The sequence below is a fragment of the Choloepus didactylus genome, chromosome 6 (assembly GCF_015220235.1).
Source record: "Choloepus didactylus isolate mChoDid1 chromosome 6, mChoDid1.pri, whole genome shotgun sequence".
In the NCBI taxonomy this organism is placed as follows: domain Eukaryota; kingdom Metazoa; phylum Chordata; class Mammalia; order Pilosa; family Megalonychidae; genus Choloepus; species Choloepus didactylus.
Genome location: NC_051312.1, coordinates 37,835,299 through 37,854,041, shown reverse-complemented (window position 1 = coordinate 37,854,041; position 18,743 = coordinate 37,835,299).

Here is an 18,743-nt window from a genome sequence, read left to right as displayed (position 1 = left end):
GGATATAAGGGAGGGATATGGGATTCTTGGTAGTGGTATTGTTTTTTGTCCTTACTATTATATTGTATTGTATGACATTTTTATTTTTATTATCTTTTTTATTATTTACTAAGAAAAACAAAAACACACTTTTTCATAATAATCAATATGTTCAAGTGCTGACTGTGGTGATAAATGTATAACTATGTGATGATGCTGTGAAAACTGATTGTACACTGTGGATGACTCTACATTATGTGAATATATCTCTTTAAGATTGTAGGAAAAAATATAAATAGAGGTAAAAGTGCCAGAGAAAACATGGAGAGAGGGATGTGCCTATTTACTGTTGATGAGGAGGCAGAATGATGTAACCTTTCTGGATGTCACTGTGGTGGCTCCACCAAGAAGCTAAGTATGTGGGGCCATACGGTCCTGCAACCTCATTATGGGATATGTATTTGGAAGATCCAAGAGCAGAGACATGAATGGACACCTGCACACTTGTGTTTATGGAGGCAGTATTCATGATTTGCAATGGGTGGAGGTGACCTAAGGGTACACTGACTGAGGAACAGAATGGTGAACTGTGGTGTATGCATACAATGGAATATTGAGCAACTGCAAGAAGGAGTGAAGCTGTGAGACATGCAACAAGGTGAACGGACCCTGTAGATAACATGTTGAGTGAAGTACAACAGAAACCAAGGCAAGAACTATAATGCCTCACCAATAAGGAAAATATTCAAAAATAGATTGGGGTGATAAATGCCCAACTATAGGATGGTACTGTGAACAGTTGATGTACACCATGGATGATAGTATGGTATGTGAATATATCTCAATAAAACCAAATTTAAAAAAAAGCCATTGATCCCCTTTCACAACCAACTCCTAAGACAGTGATCTCACTCTCAATGTAGCTGAAGTCAGTGCAAGAACCCTGAAGAGATTTGACTACCACTACCAAGTGACCCAGATGTCTTTCTTTCCAGCTGTATAAACTTGTACAACCTTCTTAACCTCTATGCCTCCATTTCCCAAACTACAAAGTGGATTTAATCACAGTAAAACTACTGTAGGTGAAGCTTAAATGACTTAATATACGCGAAGCATTCAGATAGTGACAGGTATAAAGTAGAACCTATATGTTTTTAACTATTATTACTATTGCTTATTAATAACAAACACATTTGTGAGCTTCATGACTATCTTTAATGCCCAAACCATATCAGATAAAAACACCCTGTTCCCAAGGTGTGTCTCAATAAATGATACTTTTAAATCCTCTTAGTGCTTCCTGACACAGTTTTTATTCAACAGCATACCTCTTCTCCAAAATTTGACCTACTTGTAAAGATAATGGGGCAAGGACAAAATATTTTATGTTTTCTATCCTCTGTCTATGAGGATATTTTAATTTTTTTCTTCTTATGGGTTCTCTAAAAGCAAAAATAACTTGACCATGGCACCTATTCATTTATCCAAAATGCATTGGTTATAATGGAACATGACATACATCAGTAAAGAATGGATTCCAGCTTCTACCCCTAGTAATGGTAGACTATTTGGGCTTATCTGATACTGCATTCTCTCTCTTTGCCAATTATGCACAGTCATCAAACCTTGAACAACTGAGTGCTAGTACATACCTGTAAACTCTTGGGTAGTGGTGCTGACTGAAGCTCTACATGTAGGAAAGGCAAGCCATAGCCAGGATATGTGTTATTCTAGTAAAGAGGAATCAATTACTTTCCATTAAAAGGTGGAAGGGGTGGCTTGAGGAATAGTGCCATATCAGGGTTCAGTGATAATTGATGATTGTTTCTGGTAGACTGGACATTAGGTAGCAGAGGTAGCCAGATTTGCTTTGATCAAAGGGAACTGATGCTGTTGGGTCCATGGATAGTTTCCCTCCCTGGCCCTATGCTTGTTCCAACTATGTGCCCATTGTGCTAGCACTGGGATAGACAATGACAAGAATTGGCTGCTGAACTTGTGCATTCTGGCTACTTACCTATTTAAAGCTTTTTCCATGGTGGATGCCTTCTGGCAGGTGTTAACATGTCATACTTTATATTCAGGTCCATAGACTATTCACATGCTTTTTCCCCAGACTTCCTTCTCCCTGATCTTCCAAATTTACTCCTTTCAAGGCCTTGATCAGCCAAGCCATTTGCCACTGCCCATGAATCCATATTTATTCTTACTTTTGGCCAACTGTCAAAGTAGACAAGAAAGTACACTGCAGAAACCTCTGCCCATTGGGAGGATTCCCCATCTTTGCTCTCCTTGAGGGCCACCACTAAGTGGGGTTGAAAAAACACACCATCCACTTTTGGCTCTTACCACTTTTGGCTGTCCTAACTATATTGAGCCAAGCTCAGCATTTTCCTTCATCCTTTGTCATGTGATCAAAAGGGAACTCCATGTGCCCTTGGGTGTGACATGAGAGAACAGCACAAGTGCAGCAGTGGTAGATGTCATGGGGTTCACGGAGCTTACCTGTGCCTCTTCCTTAGCTATTGCTTGGTCCTGGATGGTAATTCCATTTAAGGATGCATTTCTGCTGGACTCATTAGAACTTATTATTTGGTGAGTCTGTTAGAACCCCACTGTTAAGGATTGAATTGTGTCCTCCACGGAAGGTATGCTGAAGTCATAATCCCCTGTACCTCAGAATGTGATGTTATTTGGAAATAGGGTTTGCTAGAGCTGCCATTATGCATAATACCAGAAATTGATTGACTTTTATAAAAGTGGTTAATTGGGTTACAAACTTACAGTTCTAAGGCCATAAAAGTGTCCAGACTAAGGCAGCAACAAGAGAATACCTTCACTGAAGAATGGTTGATGGTGTCTGGAACACCTCTGTCAGCTGAGAAGGCACATGGCTGGAGTCTGCTGGTCCTTTGCTCCTGGATTGCATTTCAAAATGGCATTCTCCAAAATGTCTCAGGGTTTCTCTTAGATCCTCTCTCTCAGCTCCTGTGTGTCCTTGCTTCTTTCTCCCAGGACATTTCTCTCTAAGAGTCTGGGGGTCCTCTTTTGGCTTCTCCCAGGCAAATTCTGGGCTTCATCTCTTATATTTGTATCTCCAAACATCCTTCTGTCTGCATCTCCAAGCATCTCTAAGCATCTCTCTCAGCTTCCAAGAGTCTAACATCTGTGTGTCCTGGCTTAGAAAACCCCAGGGAGTTTTTGTTTCTCTACTCTCTGTGCTCTCTTAAGTACTCCAGTCAACTAATCAAGACCCACCCTGAATGGGCAGGGCCACACCTCCATGGAAATTATCTAATCAAAAGTATCACCCACAGTTGGGTGAGTCACATCTCCATGGAAACACTCAATCAAAAGTTTCCATCCTAATCAAAAAACTAATAAAACTGCCCCCCACAAGGTTGTATTAAAGAACATGGCTTTTTGAGGGATGTAATATATCCAAACTGGCACAAGGGTATTTAGAGATGGAATTAGGCAAGTTAAAGTGAGATCTTACTACAGTAGGGTGGGCCCTAATCCAGTATGACCAGTATCCTTATAAGAAGAGGAAGTCTGGACATGGGGAGAACACTGTGTTATAACTGAAGCAGAGATTGAAGCCCAAGAATTGTCAGCAACCACCAGAAGCCAGGACAGAGGTGTGGAGATTTTTCCATACAGACCTCAAAGGAAGCATGGTCATGCAAACAGCTTGTTTTCTGACTTTTGACCTCCAGAACTGTGAGGCAATAAATTTTCCTGTATGTTAAGCCACCCAGTTTGTGGTACTTTTTTCTGGCATCCCTAGAAAACTCAGATACCTACTAATGATGGGCAGTTCTGGTCACTTGTCCCATTATCAAGTGGTCAGATTCCACAAGGAGCTACCAGCGTGTCTGGATCTGTTTTTTTTTTTTTTTTTTTTTTTTTAAAGTGTATAATAATATGATGGAGATGGCATGGATTTTCTTAGGCTCATATCATGATTCTCCTTTTGGGTCTTGCTATAAATTTATAAATTTACAGCATCTTTTCCTATCATAGATAGAGATAGGGTTTGCTCAACTATATGGCCATAGCAACAGGTATACTTATACCAAAGACTTTTTATTATGTTGTATATGAATAATTATAGTACTATGTCTAGGTATGGGACATGCTGCTTCTAGAAGCTAAAGATGCTATCAGATATTACATTTCCTTCTTAGTGGTGGGGGTGAGAGAAGCAATAATTTGTAATATATTGGAGGGAATTTCCTGGCATGTTCTAGACCATGGGCCTCTAAAATATTCTTGAATCTTCATGGACTTTACCTTCTAGAGGCTCTATGTCTCATCAAGGCCTCCAGTGTTTTTAACACTTCTCACTCATCTGATCTGTCATTGGTAGAATGAAACAATGTGGATTCTGTGGAATGTTCACATAGTCAAGGTCCCATTGCACTATAATATGACAAAGGGTAAGAGAACTAAGAATAATTCTAGGTAAGAATGTATGTTTGTACTCTTTTCCATCTAATGTGAAAATATACTGCTTCTAGCCCTTCTTCTTGATAAGTATAAAATAGGATGCATTTGGCAAATCAATGATTATATGTATTTGAGACCATGTTAATCTGCTCTATTAAATATACCATATTTGTCACAATAGCTGCAATAAAAAGTACTTGGTTGAGTTTGGTGCCATCTATTTTCATCCTCTAGAATTCATCTTTTTTGTTTGTTTGTTTGTTTTGTTTTATGTAGGGAACAGGAACAGAATTAAATGTGGGCTACCTGCAGTCATCTTTAGGTCTTTAAGAGTGCCATTCCATAAGCCAAGGATACAATGTGAGCATTCTGTGAATTACCAAGTAGGTCCATTCCAATTATGTGTTTAGAGACTGGGAAATAACCATTGAGTTGGTCCAACGACCAATGGGCCAATATGAGCTGGATATGGACAATATCTCCATTTATCACTTGACCCCCATATTCCTCCACTCTAATGACAAGTGCCAAATGACATACTGGGTGCCTCTGAGTATCAAAAAAACTTTGAGCCTGTTCTCAACAGTCCATTTACTGTCTGGATATTCTCCTTAACTCAGTTATGATCCTAGATACCCAATGTGAGAGAGAGGGTCATTACTGAATACAATTGGTATTCTAATCTTTCTTCCTGTAGTTTCAGCCTCACCTTTAATAAATGAGCTTTAGGTCTGAAAATTGGCTCAGATCATAACACCGGGTAAAGTTTGACTCTTGGGAGGAAGCTACCCTAGCCTCCTGATCATCTACTCTTCTTAGCTGCCCATCTATGTTATACAGGGACTCCTTATTTTAAACATCTGTATGAATCTCTGTGGGTCTTGTACCCCAACTGACACTCTGTTATAGTTCCTCATTGTTATAATTGTGCTCAGCTTCCTTCTGACACTTAAGAACCCCTACCTGATATCTGTTATTTTAGGATCCTATCAAGCTCATTGATATCAGAGACCCCAGTTCTGTAATAGCATCTTCAATTGTTATCCCTGCCTTGAAGAGGGCAGTTACCACTGAATTTATCAGTGCTGCTAGTGCCCTCACCAGTGCATTCCATATCACATTAGTACATGCAGTATCCTCTGGGTGCTCTTCTGGACACTGTCAACTGGTGAATTATCCTAACATACATAGTATGCTTTCTCTAGCATTTCCAAATCTCTCAGCTTTTTAATCCACCTTTCTACATCTTCTACATCTGCTACACCTTTCATGGTAGTTCAGTCATTTCTTTTCCCCTTAACTTGTGTAGCTTTGTCCAAGCCCCCAAAAACCATCTTAACAGAGTGATAGCAGTTTATCCTAAGGTCCTTGTCAGAGTTTCAAGTCTTGTGTAATGGGATGGGGCTCTCATATCAACAAACTCTTCCTTATCCATCTTTGTATTCAGTGACCTGCACTTCTGTCCTTGATCCTGTGTCCTCAGGATCCAGTCCATGCACTTTCCTGGTTCCTGCCAGCTTATGTGGTCTCAGTCCTGCAGCTCCTTTTGAGTATTTTTCCTTTCTTCCCTCAGCAGGGCCAAGCACTTTTCCAGCAGGTTATGTCATGTCTTGATGTCATATATTTGTCTTGTATCCAGGAGGGAAGGTGGGGATAAATCCTGAGGTAGGTATATATTATCTTGCAATGAAGAGGCCTCTGTGTGTTCCTCAAATAGAATGATGGCTAGTGAGAGGGAAAAGTCAGCTATTTCTGCACATCCAGTGGCTTCATGGAAATCTGAAGATTCTATATTTTTGATTGAATCAACCCAGAATTCCCCACCCCAAGTCTCAATGTCCTACTCCTTCCTAAGTAGGGTGCTGATGTTGGCACAAAAGACTTGCTGGGACTGAGAATTTAACTCTTTTTCTACTCTTAAAATTAAGTACTGAGTCTGATCCATTTTTATGTTGCTGTTGTTTGTTTTTTAAGGTGTGCTGCATGAGATAAAAGCCTCTTTATAAGCTGCACTCTCACTTTCATATTTCACCTTAATTTTTGATAAATTGCTCTGAGCCTTGCATCAGATTTTTCCTGTGCAGCAATCCTTCTGATCTACAGCCACCTGATTCCATTGTCCTTAACATTACAGCTTCTCTGAGATATAGCTCTGCTAGGGCATTTCCTTCCAAGTCATCCCATGACCATAAAAGTATTTATAATTGCATCACCAGAGCATGCCAGGGCCAATCAGCATTCCATCTACGAGAGACGGGTTCTTCAATGTCAACCATCCAGCATATCATACAGCTCCAGAATCACATTTTGGAGTCTGTCTCCTCTTGGACCACTCTTGGCACCAACTGTGTAGTAGGTCAGCCTCCTGGCAAACACTCTGAAATGAAAAACTATGCGGGGAATTTGGTAGGAAAGAGCCTATATAACAATATCCATGAAGAAAGAAACAATGAAGGATTGGGAAGAAAGAGAAATTGAGCTGTTACGAAATTGCAACAAAGGATTCAGCTGATCCCATGGAAAGCTCGGGAGTTAGGGTGGCTCTTTAGAGTTGTCCTAAACTGAGACAAGGTGGCCAAGTGTTTGGATCCCCACAGTGACTTGTCAGTGATAAGTAAGCTGCCTCCTTAGAGGAGACATAAACTTTGGTAGGGCAGCTTCTTTTTGCTGAAAGCAATTTATGAGGAGAGACAAATCCATGACCTGTCAGCAGGCAATAATTTGACAGCTGGATGCTGGAAGTGGAGGTGTGATTCCGAAGGCAGCACCCTAAAGCATCTGCTATATCACCATTAGTTCCCCTTTTAATAGACAAGGACTTAGGAAGACATAGATAATTAAAGCAAACTTGTCCAAATTTCCACAGCTTTAGAAGCAGGTTTTCCTTCTTTAAGATTTGGCTCCTAAGCAGAATGTGGCACTGTCTCTGTTCCAGTTTGCTAAAGCTGCCAGAAGGCAATATACCATAAGTGTATTGACTTTTACACAGGGGATTTATTAGTTCACAAATGTACAGTTTCAAGGCCATGCAAATGTCCCAATTAAGGGATCAACTGGATGATACTTTCTCTGAAGAAAGGCCAATGGTATCTGGTGTTCCTCTGTCACATGAGAAGGCACAAGGCTGGAATCTGCTGGACCTTCTCTCCCAGGTTTAGCTTCTGGTTTCCGTGGCTTCCTCCAAAATGTCTCTGGGCCTCTGTCTTAGCTTCTCTCAGCTTCATCTGTCTTTTATCCTCTCACAGGGGACTCCACCAAGGGAATTAAGACTCATCTTGAATGGGCTGTGTTACATCTTCATGGAAACAACTAATCAAAAGGACCCACCCAACGATAGGTCTGCACCCACCAGAGTGGATTAAAAAGACATAGCTCCCCTGGGGTACATAACAGATTCAAACCAGCACAGTATCCTTTATTTCTCAAATGGTAAGCTTCTCTGTTTGTTGATGATGAGTCTTTCATAATTAAGATAGTTGTTTCCTCTTATGTTCTCAAATTCTCAAGGTCCTAACTGACTTTTCAGGGCTGTATTACATGGGCCTAGGGGAGCTCCACTCTAATAATCCAAGCCTTTGAAGAGTATCAGCCAGTGCTGTTTGATCATCATTATTACCCCAGTCATTTCACATATCCCATTTAATAGTTATTTCTTACTTGTCTTTACCCTCTCTGAGAAGGATAGGGCTGCTATATTCACATATATATGCCCAATGCCTAGCAGCATGGCTGAAATCTTTTGTCATTCAGTAAATAACTGATGAATAAATTAATGAACAATAGCATCTCTTCTAAGCACAAGAATTCCACTACTCTGACCATCTGTATCAGTTCAGGATTACAACACAAGACGTGAGTTCAAGTTGCACTTCTGACACTCTCTAGATATATAGCATTGGGAAAAACACTTAAAATATCTGAGCCCCAGTTTCTCCATCTATCAAATGAGAATTACTTACTCCATGATGCTAATCTAAGGATAGAAATAAAGCATGACAGAATCCCTTGTAACCATAAAGTATACATAAATGAAAACTTTGATTAAAAAACTGAAAAATCTGCATGCGTTTTAAACAGGAATATCTCTGAAATTTCTTTTAATCTTCTTGTCTTTACTGATCACTTACCATTTTATTGTTAATTTACTTTTCACAAGCCTACACTTCACCTATAAATGGTAAGAGACTTTGTCAAGTTTATATTCCCTTTAATTTCCCTCTGCACATATTTGCAGTACAGTACTCATAGTAAATACTCAGTAAAACTCTTGAGTACTTTATAACTGTCCCATTTCCCTTTTGAACCAAATCCATCTGGAGATCTCTTTTTTTTTTTTTTTTTTTTTTTTTTTTGCCAAATACAATGTGCCATCATCTCTATGCTCTTTCAAATTGTTATTCATCTGGTTTAATGTCTATCCATAAAATGCTTTTATCCTTTATAAATTTTTTCCTTTGTAATTGCCAAATATCTCCCCCTAATAGCTTTTGACTGATTGGATTTTGATTCTTAAGGGGATGGGGGACTAATAAAACTAAGAAAAGCATAAGATAAGAGGTGCTAAGTCACAAGTCATATTGACTGAGAAGGAACAGAGAGATTTTTTTCTTCCCCTTTCAAAATTGACTCAAATTTACTTTTGAAGTCACTTTCAGTGGGAAATAGATTACAAACACAGTGTTCTCCAGGATCATCTACTTTTTTTATCCTTTGTGCTTTTCAAGGAAACACAATAGATGGGTGGGACATCTGAAGCCCAAACTGCTTTCTTAAGCGGGAGTATGAGCCTATCCAGTGAAGCATCCAGTGCCTTAAACATTGCAGCTTACCGAAGTGGAGTTTATTTCATTTTGGGATTTTAAAGTGCTGAAAAAGAACTACTTCCTAACTATACTGCCATAGCAATGGAGCAATCCAGTGTACCTGTAATCTAAGGTTTGTAAAGTTAAACTTGGGGAAATATTTACAGGAAAAGTTTACACTGGCAGCAAAATTCTAAGTCAACAAAGATCTAGATATGACATCATGTGGGTTTGCATCAGATCATCTTTATAATGGACTGAAGTCCTCATTCTTTTCCCTAACACTCTCAGTTTCCTGAAATGTGTTTTTATTTATGGAAAAGGGAGGATGAGGTTGACCCCAGTAACTTGGACAAAGAAAAGTTTTCCTAAGCAAGTCACTACCAGCAAGTGTACTCTGGCACCATTCTTCCTAAAAACTGGAGTCGTTTCCTTGGGATGTTTGTCAACATTGAATTGAAAATGCACTCCATGACCCCAGATCAACATGTCCAGAAGAGAATCAGCCGATATAGATACCGTGATGGAATTCAAAAGAAATGATTCAGATTTTTCAAATTTGCCTTTTTTTAATTGATTCTGTCATCCAATCTTTCTTTTAAGACATGTTTGTCAAAAACCATAGTGTGTACAAGATTGAAACAAATATTGAGTAAGAATTCAAAGATAGATGGATATAGTGAAAGGGGCACTTTTGCCTGGCAATCAGGTGACCTGATTCTAGCCCCAGATCTTAATTAGTATGGCATTAATTAGTATGGTACATAGTAGAGCATAGACTTTTGGGTCTTCTCTCTCAGCTACAAAATAATGGGGGTTTTAAAATAATGGATGTGGACTAGGTGTTCTTTAAGGGCTCTCCAAATTTTGGAGAGGGAATGAACCCTTTGATAATCTCAAAAATCCTCTAAGAAATATGCAAGCTCACAAAATTTTGCTCTCATATTCAAGATTCAATGGACCTGTACTCTAAGGAGAGCAAAAGAGAGATACAAAACATGCACAACTGAAACAAATTCAAATGTGATTATAGAGGTAGCCAGGCAGTCAATGTAAATATATAAAGGGAGTGAAGAGATGATGACATTAATCCTTGGGCTACCATTATTGATATTTGAAAAAGTTCATAACTACAAGGCTAATGACATCCAATATAGACAGGGCTTAGGGAAAAGGTTAGACACAGTTTTGAGGCACAAATGTAACAGGACCAAGTTTTCTGACTCAGTGTTCTCAGAAAATCATTGTAATCAGGACTTCTTATTAGGAAGTACCAATAAAACTCTTTGTACAGCTGTTATAAAACATTCTTAAAAAGTGTGTTTGAGAAGACTGTCATTATTAAGTATGATTCCAGAAAGTACTTCAATTCTTGGAGGAATGGCCAAGTTTCCCAATTTCTATGTCTAAGGGAACATACCTGCTTCCAAGTGTGTGCACACCTGCTATTTTAGTTGTGTTGGGATATTTGCCTCTTACTCTCTTACTTGTTGCAGTTCAGTGGGGGCTCCACATTGGGGCTTTGGAATCAGTGCTGTTTGTGAATTCTTTTGGGTTCAATGAAAAAAAATGAGAAAGAGAGAGAGAGTGAGAGAGAGAAGAGTTTTCAACCAAACAAACAAAAAATCTGCAAATGAAGCTTCAATCACTCCAATTGGCAGCAGATAGTCATTAAGTATGAAAAGGAATACATTTTTATATTCTATCTAAGGAATTTGGGAATGCTGATAAGTCTCTTTCATTTTTTACCCTTGGCAATGTCACTGCTTTGATGTATATCTCTATCTATCTATCTGTTGCTCTATCTTCTATCTATAGTCTATCTAGCTATCATCATCTATTTAGCTTCTTCTTTTCTTTATTGTTCAAATAGCAGGTTTATGGATTATTTGTCATTATCTGAACCACTTAAAGGAAAGGGCCTGTGGTTTTTAATGGAAGTTGATGATCTCAGTGCCTACTTTGCCCAAGGTCACCTTGAGTACATTGTTGTGGTTAACAGTTGGCTCTGGATTTAGAGAACTTGCATTTGCTTATACCTCTGTCATTCTGTATGCAGGTGTATCACCATTGGGAGCTGTTTAAGCTCCCCGAGTTTCCCCATCTGTAAAATGGAGATAACAATAATACCTACCTCATTGGGTTGTTGGGAGAATCAAGAGAAATAATCAAATTACAGTGTTTTACATAATATATGGGCTATTTTAAGGTTGAAAAATTGTTAACAATTGTTATTATGTGGTTTTATTTTGGAACTGTCCTTAGCCTTTGCGGTTAGGAGATATAGATATAATTCTGAGTCTATGCCTTAGTTATTGTGGATCAATAGCATTTCCTTTCTGAATAAGACCCCATATATAAGCAATATAAACTAATCAACCAAAGCCCAGAGTCAGAAGTTTAACTTTGGCAAATAGTGGGCCTTATCAGAAGTTTTTTGTGGTTTTATTTACACTTGGCTGCAAAGAAACCAAGCACCACAAAAATATTCATATAATCAGAATAAATGCAAACACTTGTGCACATATGAATATACATGTACACATATGAATATACAAACACACTCATACACATACACAAACATGCCTACATGGCTTTCATAAAGATAAAGCAAAGTTGACAGAACTATCTAGTGGTTTGATATTTCTTCACATATTCTCACAAGCCCTTCTTGGAGAGTGTGCTTTCTCACTATCTTCCTCCCCTTCTCTTCTATGGTTCCTATCTCCCACCCCAATCAAATGCTTGAAATTCATTTCCCTACAATTAAAAAATTATCTTGAGGTCTTAAGATAAGTACCGATCAGCAGGGTATCTCTGCTGATAGAGGACAGAACATTTTCTTTGAGCTTCTGGAAGTCTCTATTTTTTCAAAAACACCTAGTACCAGGATATACACATTTCTTTGTTATCCACATTTAACAGCACATAGAGGCTGGAGGGACATCAAATTATAAAACCTCATTGCAGAAAGTGACCTAAGAAATCATTAATCTCAAAAGTGTTAAGTGGGTTTCTCCCATGAGTTCAGCCTAGTAGTAACTAGACAGCTTTAAGATGCATGTATATGGGCAAAGGGGAATGTCCCTCGCAGAGACTTACAGTGAGGTTGTCTGGAGAATTATTTATTTGAGAACAGTTGCTTTTACTGCTTCTTCTTCTTGTTGTTTGTTTGCTTGCTTTTGTTTCCTTCAATTGGTGGAGCCTATATGATTTAGGTACCTTTTTTTTTTGACAGATGCATTTTGTTTTTGAAGTATTTTATCTGGGTATTATTTTAGTTCTCCCGGTGTATGCTTCCACTTGACTTATATCCCTGAGAGCTGTGCCTTAGGCATATACCACCTAGAAAGAGTCTTGCCTATAGCTATTACTTTTCATACAAAATAGATTGTAGTTAAATGCAGTCTTTAGGGGAAACCTACATTTTGGAAATGGGGTGAAGTTTCCTGCAATTGGATCATCTGAGTTCACTGCCTGTCTCTGCTGTGACTGACAAAGGGTTAAAGACTACTGACTTAGGTGATGTGGATTTTTTGCACTAGAAACCACAACTCCCCACCTCCAACCTTTGTTTTGCTTTTTGTCTTTTTTACAGGATATCTCTAGGACTCTGAGCAAAGTATACTTTGGAATTTGATGTCTAGAAATAAAGCCTTCATCTGAATAAAGTTAAGTATATTTACAATTCTAAAGGAGCTATGAGAAAAAAAATAATAATTGGAGAAAACAAAGATTTAATTAATGAATATGCCCAACAGTTGCTTAGATCATATGAAAAGTCATTGATAGAAACTCTTTTGGAAAGAATCTTTTTCCATGCTAACTGAGGCTCTTTTCTCCTTTCTTGGGAAAAATCAACTAAGGACAAGACTGCGAAGTCCTTGAGGAAAAATACTCTTTCCTCCTTCTTACAGCAAGGCTCCCTTAAAAAGTCATTATATTTGTTTTTAACAGTTATTCTCTTATTCTGTCTTGTAACCACTCCAATCAGACTATGTTTCTACCCCTCCAATGAAGCATCTCCTGTCAAGATCACCAATGGTCTCTGCTTTGCTAAATGTGATATGGTAATTTCTAGTTCTTGTATTACTTGCCCATTAGCAGTATTTAACACATTTGATCATTCCCTTCTTGATAAATTTATTTTCTTGACTTCTAGGACATTATTTTCTCTTCTTTCTCCTCTTATTCTACCAGCTCATAACTTCAAACTTTAATTCTTCCTCCTCCTTTGCCTCAGAACTTTACTCCATTTATATTCACTTCCAAGATTATATGATGTCTATATGGTATGGACTGCCAATAATTTTTTTACCTTAGGTTTCTCTCCTGGACTCCAGACATAGGAATCTCACCAATAACTTAGCACCTCCACTTGACTGCCAAATAACAATAAAAATAATATTTTATGACATTAATAATTGTTAACATTTAGTGTTTAAACATGCCAGATACTGTTCTATATGACTTTTATATCTATCCATCTATCTATATTTACTTAATCCTTCAACTACTCTATAAGGATAGTGTTTTCTCACCTCTATTGTAAAGTTAGAGAAAAAAACACCAAAACTAGCATTGCTTACAACAAAAAGATTTATTTCTCACTCATGTTAAATGCTAATATTTAGAAGATGACTACAGCTATGTTACAAGCCAGCACTGTAAATTATATGGCAAGGGGAAGTATATTTGTTTCCTAACTAGTTCCTGTAACTAATGTCTGCAAACTTAGTGGCTTAAGCAATACAAATTTTTTATATTACAATTCTGGGGATCAGAATTTCAAATAGATCTCACTGTGCTAAAATCAAGGTGTAGGTGTTGGCAAGGCTGCGTTCCTTCTAGAGGCTTGAGGGGAGAAGCCATATCTGTGCCTTTCACAGCTTCTAGAAGCCTAACTTCCTTGCTTCATTGCCCCCTTCCTCCATCTTCAAATCTAGTCATCTTGGGCCAAGTCCTCCAGTGGTGGCTTGGAGTTATGTATCCCAGAAAAACATGTTCTTAATCTCAGTCCATTCCTATGGGTGTGAACCCATTTTAAATAGGTCTTTTGATGAAGTTACTTCAGTTAAGTTGTGGTCCAACTGAACCAGATGGGTCTTAATCCTATTACTTGAAGAGATTATAGGAAAGGCCACAGAGAGGAGCCTGAAGGGAGCAGAGAGAAGCACGTAGTATGGAAGATTGTGTTCCCTCTTTTGCCATACTCTGTATGCAGGAGAGGCTGTCATATGCATGACCATGTGACAGAAAAACAAGGACCATGGATCACTGGCAGCCAGCTCCAGAATGACACAGTCTTCTGGGAAAAAACATTGCCTTGATGATGCCTTGATTTTGAACATCTCCTAGTCTCAAGACTGTGAGCTGACAAACTCCATTGTTGAAGAAAACACAAGGCATGATATTTGTTTTAGCATCCAGGAAATTAAAACAACTTCTAACACACTGGCATCTCTCTGAATCTCCTCTGCATCCTCAGTCTTCCACTTTTAAAGACTTGTGATCACATTGGGCCCCCCAAGAGAATTCAGGATAATATCCCTATCTTAAAGTCATCTTATTATTAACATTAATGCTGAAAACCTAAATCCTCCTTGCCATGCACCATAACAAGTTCAGAATTTTCAGGGATTAGGGCATGGGCAACTTCAGGAGAGAGCGTTATTCTGCCTTCTGCAGGTATTATGGAAGATTTTATTCCCTTTTTCACCATACTCTGTTTGCAGGAATGTGACTTACTTAGAAAATGAAATGTGAGGAAATGCATGGAGCAGAGCAGAACAGAACAAAATTGAGCCAAGTTGCCTGGCCCACAGCCACTGATAAGTAATATAAGAAGGAAAGAAATGTTCCACTGAGCTTTTGGGCTTGTTTGCAGCAAAGATGATGAATATAGATTGAAGAAGGGAGTGACTTTTTGGGAACAATAATATAATCTACCAGTCACCAGTCTCCCCTTGTAGTCATATACACTTCCTCGCAAATAGAAAACAGCTAAAACTCCTATTATGCAGCCTCAAAGATGACTCTCAATGACCTCTACCTCCTGTTATTTATTACCTTATGTTGTCCCCCTCTCCATAAAATAGGAGTGACCTGTACAACCAATAAGAAGAGACAGAAATGATGGTGTGTGAATTTTGAAGCTCAGTTTTTGTTTTTGTTTTTGTTTTTTTTAATGTTCTAGCATATGCCTTTTGGTGAACATATATACATTCACAATTCTGTTGGTATACACTTAGGAGTGGAGCTGCTGTATTATAATGGCAAAGTTTTATTACTTAACTAAAAAAAGAGTTTTGAGGGAAAAAAAGGCAAGATTCAAGCAGTCCAATGAATGGAGACAGAAAATATCTGGGCTCTGGTGTTATGGGACTATGGAGATAAGTTACCAATGTTTCTGGACCTCTGAGTGCCAGGCCTGCCACAAGGAACAAGCTTGACCATTAGCCTACTTTATCATCACAATGAGGATGCAGCTGACTATGAGGGCACCTGCTCAGGAACATGAACATGAAGACCTGGGTGCAAATCCTTGCTGTACCACCTTTCAGTACTGTGACCTGGAGCAAGCCACCAGACCTCTCTGAGGCTCAGTTTCCTCTCTTGCAAAATGGGGAAAAAACCCACCATGCCTGAGGTGATGAAGGTGAACAGCAAGTTAGTCAAGTGTTTGCCATACAGCAAGCAACTCTTAGAATTTGCAGTTTTGTGAGGTAGATACGCTTCATTTGTAGGTAAAGACGCTGGAGCTCACAAAAGAGAAAATGAGCATTTATGGAAAGCACTCCATGAACTGAGTTAGAGACTTTGCACATTCTTTTTGGTGTTTTCCTCCCAACCATGCTAAGCAGTATTCTCCCAATTTTGTGGATGAAAAAACTGAGGCTCAGAGATCAAGCAACTTTTCCAGGCCACACAGCTGGTAAGTGAAGTTCAACACAAGACTTCCTGACTCCATCCCCTAAACTCTTAATCACAACCTTCCCAGGAAGACCAGGCCATGAGCCCTGGCTCCTGCCACAATCACAGCCCCCAGACTCTAGGGACCCTGCATGAGAATGAGAACATAAAGGGAGCCCTTTCTGGCCTGTTCCCAGTCATTCTCTGTGCCAGTTTGGATGTATTATGTCCCCCAAAATGCCGTGTTCTTTGATGCAGTCTTGTGCTGGCAGTGTATTAGTGTTGATTAGGTTGGAATCCTTAACTGAGTGTTTCCATGGCGATGTGACTCAATCAACTGAGGGGGAGAACTTTGATTGGATAATTTCCATGGAGGTGTTCCCCATCCATTCAGGGTGGATCTTAATTGAATCACTGAAGTCCTATAAAAGTGTTCACAGACAGAAGGAGGCACTGCAGCCAAGAGAGACCCTTGGAAGAATGCACAGGAGCTGATGATGGAGCTGGAACACAACCTGGGAGCAAGCAGACACCAGCCACATGCCTTCCCAGCTAACAGAGGTTTTCTGGATGCCATTGGCCTTCCTCCAGTGAATGCACCCGATCGTTGATGACTTACCTTGGACACTTAAGACTGTAACGTTGTAAACAAATAAAGCCCCTTTACAAAAGCCAATCCATTTCTGGTATTTTGCATAATAGCAGCATTAGCAAACCAGAACACTCTCCCTCAGGAGACAAGGGCTATACTTTTGAACCTTCTCTCAGAGTCCTTGCATCAGAAGAAAGGGCTTTGGGCTAGCTGCTTTGATTTGGAGGTTTTCTGTAACTTTCTTGGTAAGGTCTTGTTTTCCTCACTAAAATGTCCTTTAAGGTGGGGACAGTATAAGACCTTTTGCCTCCTCTGGCCCCCCCACTGTGAGTCACTGGGAGCAGAGCTGGCCTGGAGAGGTTAGACTGAAATGAAAGCAAAAGCATCTACCAGGGAAATCACTTTGGTCAAATGAGCCTGTGTGTGAGGTGGTTGGGTAAGTGGGTTTGCTGTAGGAATGTGATAGGAAAAGGAATCACCAGGTATGAGAGTCAGCCAGAAAAAATCTGGAAAACTCTTTACCCTGCCTCCCCTTTGGAGGAATCATTCCCTCTTTTGTATCCAAAGCTTCTAGTTCCCACCCCAGCCTCTACTGCAGGAAGGATGAGAGGGAGGGCTGAGGGTGAAACTCACCTTAGAATGACATTGCAGAAACTGCCTCTTAGGCATTTGCTCTGAAGGAAGTCAGCTGCCATGTCATGAAGACACATGAGGTCCATGTGGCAAGGACCCAATGCCTTCTACCAACAGCCAACACCAATTTGCCAGCCATATGAGTGAGACACCTTGGAGGTAGAGCCTCCAGTTTCAGTCAAGCCTTCAAATGACCACAGGTCCTGCTGAGATAGTGACTGCAACCTCAAAAAAGACTGTGAGACAAAACCACCCAGCAAAGCTACTCTCAAATTCCTAACCCATAGAAACCATGAGGTAATAAATGCTTATTGTTGTTCTAAGCAGCAACGATTTGGGAGTGATTTGTTATGCAGTAATAGGTAGCTAATACACTATCCCCAGGAAAACACTGTAAAATTTTTATTCACTTACGGTACCAAGCTTAAAGTCCAGATATCATAGTCTATTAAGGTTGTATGGCACTTCTCTTGATCTTGAAATTTTTGAACAAAAAGAAATGAAAACTGGAAAAAAAAAATATGTCTGCTACCCTCTCAACACAAAGAGGTGCAACACTGATAGGAAAACCATAAATACTCTTGTACGGATAGTGTAAAATGGGAGGAACACAGCTGCCACTGGGCCACAGAAGTTCTGAAATCTTGCTAGGAAAATGTTGGGGGAGCATACTCAAGGGGTGTGAAGTGTTACTTGAATAAAAAAAAAGAATGAATACAAAAAAAATACAAGTTTTGTCTTTTCTTACCCTGATTTAATTTTCACATGCTACCTGTACTTACTTTTCATTGAATCAGGGAGCCCTGAACTTTCTGCTAGATGCCCGAGGCCTATAATATTCTAACAATATAAAAAAATCATTGACAATCATCAATTAAGTTGTTGCATATTCTTCAAGAAATGATACTAAAACTGACATTTTCAGTGTAAGTGAGAGGAAGGTGGAAGTCAGATTTCTCACGAGAGGTGTGTTTTAGTTTCCTGGTTGATAAAAGAAAAAAAAAGGTCATGCAATGATTTGGCTTAAACAATGGAGTTGACTCACAGTTTTGGATTTTTAGGAACAGTCAAAAATTGAGATATCATTCAAGCAATGCTTTCTCCCAGAAAGCATTTTTGGGCTTGCTGCTGGCAATCCTCGGTCCCTGACTTTTCTGTCACATGGCAATGTGCATGGTGGCCTCTCCTGGCTTCTCTGGGTTCTGTTGACTTTTGGTTTCTTCTGGTAGCTATCTCTTTCTGTGTCTGAATTTCATTCTGCTTATGAAGTACTTCAGTGATAGGATTAAGACCCATCATGATTCAGTTGGTCCACACCTTAACTGAAGTTACCTTATCAAAACATCCTATTTAAAATGGGTTCATACTTACAG